The 5,450-nt window shown below is 48.7% G+C and overlaps 1 protein-coding gene across 1 annotated transcript in view; it reads left to right on the forward strand.

The window, feature by feature from the left end:
- Window positions 1-5,450, forward strand: part of S100A10 (S100 calcium binding protein A10) — an 11,183-nt gene that overhangs the window by 273 nt on the left and 5,460 nt on the right. The window lies entirely within an intron of this gene.

A 5,450-nucleotide genomic window follows, 5' to 3' on the forward strand; every position in this document is an offset into this window, starting at 1 on the left:
CTGGGCCACACCCCAGCTGGGCGAGCACCTCCCCTGTCCCTCCCCGGCGCGACCCCCCAGACCCCCAGAGGAGGGAGCACTTGGCCTTTACTAGTACTTCGGTGTTGGTGCCCCGGGGTCTGCTCTCACCTACCTTTTAGTGTATCTTTCTTTACACCCTTCCTGCTTTTCGACTAGTCTCCCCAGTTACCCGAATCCCTGTTTCTGGCCCCCCTCTCCTGGCCGGCTTGTTTCTTTGTGGGCTCCGGCTGCAGGTCTGTGCAAATGTTCGTAGTCTAGCTGGAGGGCCCGTGCAGACTCGGAGAGGGCTGGCGGGTTCTCTCCCTAAAGGACACCCCTCTGTCCCTCTCCTCGAAGCTTCAAGGTTGGGCTTCCTGTTATTTGTCTGCTAGACGAGAAGTTTCTCTCTACCAGCGGAGGGAAGACGGTCCTATTTGTTTTCCTTAAAACACAGTTTTGCTGAGGGGGTAGGGGGGAGCCACCACTTTCAGCCACCACTTAAGTGGGTTTTGTATTGAAAGGGTTTCCTTCTTGCTATTTTAGTTAAACAAGTGGAACTATACAGAGGTAGAGGAAGAGCAAGTTTAATGAAGGATCTAACACCCCAGATTAACCTGGCCCAGTACAATGAGCTGTTGGTACCTGGACACAATTTGAGCCTGGCAAAGGACTGGTGCTTCGTCCCAGACCTGAATACCGCACTTTCCAGCCTCGGGCGGTCTCCACGTAACTGAAACCCGGAATCTGCCTTGTTGGGCGGGGGTGGAGGGGCCAGCAGAGCAGCTAGCCCTGTGCCAGGCACCATGGGGCCCTGGGCCAGGCTCTGGAATACGTTAAGCCCACCCGCTTCCCTCCCTTGAGGTTTCTGCAGGGCGTGGTTAGCACAAAGGGCTCCCGGATTCTCCTAGTGGAAGCCTGTGACTCAGTTGTGAGACCATGTGGGTGTGGCCTGGATGGTTCCAGACTCTCTCTGCAGATGGTTCAGACAGAACACTCCCTGAAGGAAAAGGGGAACTGTGCCATTTTAGAGGGCATTTTCCAAGAGGAAATGAGTCACACCGGACAGGCCGGCCATCTGAAGGAGAGGTTTCTTGACTGAACTGTGGTTGAGGACAGGTTAGATTGGTAGGGTCATGGCGTTTCAGCTGCTGGGTTATCGGCCTGGATGCCCACTGGCAGGCTGCCTCAGCTTTATTTGGGAGGGAGCGCTTCCCACTGAGAGGTTTACAGTTACTGCAGATTTTTTTTCCCCTACAGCATGAGTTTCAGCCTGCAGCACTGGACTTATATCCTGCCCTTCAGGTGAGGCCAGGCCCACAGAAACACCCTGTCAGTGATCTTTGCCTCCAGCGTGTTTCATCAGATTGCAAAAGGTGATGCCAGGCATTAGGGCAGGAATGAGTTCATAATTCGTCTGAAATGTCTTCATCAGCCCTGCCCCCACAGATTCCTGTCCGGTTTCTATTTAATCATCTCTTCCAAGTGATGTATTCCTCCCTTAACAGCCAGAAGCTCCTTTCTTCACTATGGTCTTTGATCCACCATTTGGAGATTCTTATTTTGGTTCTTCAGATTTTCCTGATGGTCTTCTGTGCATAAAGCACTCTGATTTCTAGGTGATGCTCTTCCCCGGCTTTTCCTGCATACAACATCGGATGGCCCCCTTTCCTCCCATGTCTGGCACCTGGCCAACCTCTCCAGCAGCTACTCTCCAGTGAGGTCAGGGCTTGGGCTGGGTGGAGCTGAGACTGAGTGCCTCTTTGCTTTCCACGGACATCTCCAACCCTGTGACTTTTTTAGAGCACTACCCACTTGGTATGGCCTTGATCCAGTCCAGTCTTTTAAAGTTGAAGGCAACAATAGAATCCTTTCAGAGATATAAAGTGTAGATTAGCACTCAGACTGCTAGGAAAGCTGATCTTTTTAGAGTCTTAAGCTTCTCATTTTTCTGGGACTCAACAATTTAGGAATCTCACATCAAAAGCAAAGAGAATGAATTTATTTTTAACAATTTTCAGCACTTCCTAGCCCTTTATTAAATAACTACCACCTAATCCAACAATGGATTTAATAGCTGTTGTCACAATGGCTCTTGTTTGTCCGTTCTGGCGGATACCTGACAACTCTTCAGGGAAAATTGGATGTACTCTGTTAGGGTAGAGAAGGCCTCAGAGTTCTTCCTATTGGATTGTATCTGGAACTCTTCTTTTGCTGCTCATTTTCTTAATGGGAAAATTTTATGTTTGGTGAAAGGTGGGAGAGACAGCCGGGATTAGATCCATTGCTTCAACTCACTTTTTCTGAATTCCCTTTAGGGATCAAATTCAATCCCACCCCTCCATCCCCCACCCCCTTTTTTTTCTTTTTAAAATCATCAAAAAGAAGGACACCCAAAACATTTTTAGATAACATGTTTATTTTTACTAACATTCTGCCAATTGTTTTCTGGGTGGGCTGTAAGAAAACTAGGGTATGGACAAGACACAGAAGAGATCAGACTTCTTACTCTTTAGAAATCTTTTTGAAATTATGGCCTGGATCTGGGCATGGGTCCAGAGCAAACTTTTGATATTGCTTAGGAGCAGACACTTTTCTAAGGAGGACCCCTACTTCCATGCTACTCCCAGAAGGATCAAAATTTATATTATTGTCAATTTCCTACTGACTAATTCATTGAGCAGACTCTGAAGGCAGGGTGCTGGCTTCTAAGAGTCTGCTCCTGGAGCCCACAGTTTAGTGGAGAAAGACACAGAAGCACAGTTAACTAGAATTCAGGACATATTTTAAAATAGTATGACCTTAGCTGGTGAACTCCCCAAAGTCAAGCACCATGGGGGTGGGGGCTGTGGAGAGGGGGCCCACATGAGCCTCGTCATGCAAAGTAGGTTCTCAGTGTAGGTACAGCAAAAATTGAATTCCCACCACTGTAATTAAGTTTGTAGAGCCCAGAATTTTTTTCCGAAGAGACAGTTACACAAAGAAACCTATGTGCGCATCCACTCTTCAGACCTGTATAGGAGAAACACAGACATCACAATAAAATGATTTCAGTAAAAACGTGAGTGACCAACAATGAGGTAGTTAGAGCTTGTTGAACTCACAGTGAGAAAGCAATCAAGAGGGATAAACCAAAACTAGAGAAAAAGTGTTGGGTGACCAGACCTGTTTAGCAGGACACACCATTTTCTCCTACACTATGGAATGTACTCTACTGTTGATTCATTGCCCCTTTCCAGGCCCTTCCCAGCCCTCACCTCCTGCTCTGCTCCAGTGGCCAGGGTTTCAGCCCAGACCTGGGTAATCACACCTGCACCTCAGCTCCAGCCAACGGAATTGTTTGATTCATTCATTCGCTCATTAGCAACACTATACCACTATTTAGTGGTTTCTAGACAGAACAGAATAATAGCCCTTACCCTATAAGAACTTAAATCGAGGATGGAGAGGCAGATAAATGATGAAATGGCAGTAGGCTGTCTGCGGAACAGAGAGGATGCCGCTGCCTCTCAGCCCAAGGCCATCCAGTAGAAGTGTTTCCGGGCCGGAAGCTAGAGTAACACCCCTACCTGGGGGTGGAGCTCGTCGGGTGGCTGGAGAACGGCCGCGGTGGGCGGAGGCAGTAATGGTAACGCCAGATTCAAGTTTGAACTGCTGCTTTAGCAACCAATCCATCTGCCCAGCCCGGGTGAGCCACGCCCAAGATGGGAGGGCCTGGCGGGCTGGCTCAGTAGGGCTCCCACCACACTCTGGAAGAACTGGAGGATCCATCCACTAGCCAAGAGAATAGTGTTCATGACATCTTCCCCTTTTCCTTCATCTTACTCTAAAATCAGTGTGCTGGCTTCACCTTCAAAACCGAATGACTTGCTCCTAGCCCTTGTCCGTGCCCTCAGGAGCCGTGGTTACTGATGAGAGGGTGGTCATCTCTGACTTTCAAACCTATTTCTGCTTCCACAACCTTAGATCTCCCGAGTATCCTCTGTTCTGCATTCTTATTGCAGAAGGTCTACCGAACAAACGGGCTCCCCAGGTGACTCAAGTGGTAAAGAATCCACCTACCAATCCAGGAGATGCAAGTTCAGTCCCTAGGTGGGGAAGATCCCCTGAAGAAGGAAATGGCAACCCACTGCAGTATTCTTGCCTGGAGAATCCCTTGGACACAGAGCTTAGCAGACTACAGTCTATAGGGTCGCAGAGTTGGACGTGACTTATCCACTGAGTACAAGCACTAAGGAACAAACTGAGAGTCTGCGCTGGCTGCTGTGGCCACAGCCCATGTGCTCAGTAAACAGCAGGTGGGATCCAGTGGGGGCAGAAAAGCTCCCACAGTTCATAGTAAGCGCAGACCATCCCTGCCTGGGTTTGGAGTGTCCTGAGACCTGAGTGCTCACTCCAGGAAGGAGGGCCTCACTCTCTTGAAGAACGTATTCAAGGGTGGCCAGGACTTCCTCAGCTTACAACCTGTATTTCTTAGAAGTTCCTGAAGTAGCCTGTTTCCTGTCTCAGGGGTCCTTTTCATGCTGCAATTCCCTTTCTTACTTCTCTGGCTTTGCAGCGCATTTTCCTTCTGTTCTGCCCTGTGAAGAAAGTGAATGAGCTGTCCCACAGCCAGATCAGCTTCTGAGATCTTTGGGCATTGACTGTGAAGTGCTCTGGCTGTAGAGCTTGGGCACAGGTATTTTTAAACCTCTGGTATCTGACTCCTTTCCTGAGATATGTCCTGAGAACTGAAGTGGGATGCCACAAATTTCTCCCAAAGGTGACTCACTCAGTTCAGTTCTCTCAGTTACCTCTTATGCTGCTGGACTTGCAGAGCCAATCCAGGCGAGGCTGACTCCCTCTAAGCCACTGCCATGTGAAGCCAGATACTGGCCGTGTCAGGAGAGAGGAGAAAGGATGTGAGTCCTCTGGAATTCATCCCACAGCGGACCTTGAATTTGCTGCTCTCTCCATGAGAAGTCTTCCAGATGAATCATGCCAGATTCTGGCTTATAGTATTCTCTAGAGTAGCACATTCTTTGGCATGCTGATTCCTGTACTTTTCTGGGGATTAAGGGGTAGGACTTTCAACTCAAAGTGTAATTGCTCAATCCTCGTGTTCACCAGCTCCACCTTCTCCTCGGTAAAATATAGCATTTAGGGATCTGTGTTGAGTACAAATATGTCAGCAACAGGAACCAGAATGAATGCATGTCTCCAGTTCCTATTGAGACTCTTCAGGAGAAGATGCCAGCCTCCCCTTCAACCACTGCTCTAAACCAAGGGTCCCTATCCTCTGGGACTGTGGACCAGTACCTCCTGTCAGATCAGTGATGGCATGCAATTAGAAATAAAGTGCACAATAAATGTAATGCTCTTGAATCATCCTGAAACCATCCCCCATACCCCTTCCCCATCTGTGGAAAAACTGTCTTCCACAAAACCAGCCCCTGGTGCCAAAATGTTTGGGG

The sequence above is a fragment of the Bison bison genome, unplaced genomic scaffold, assembly GCF_000754665.1.
Source record: "Bison bison bison isolate TAMUID 2011002044 unplaced genomic scaffold, Bison_UMD1.0 scf7180017864381, whole genome shotgun sequence".
Lineage (NCBI taxonomy): Eukaryota > Metazoa > Chordata > Mammalia > Artiodactyla > Bovidae > Bison > Bison bison.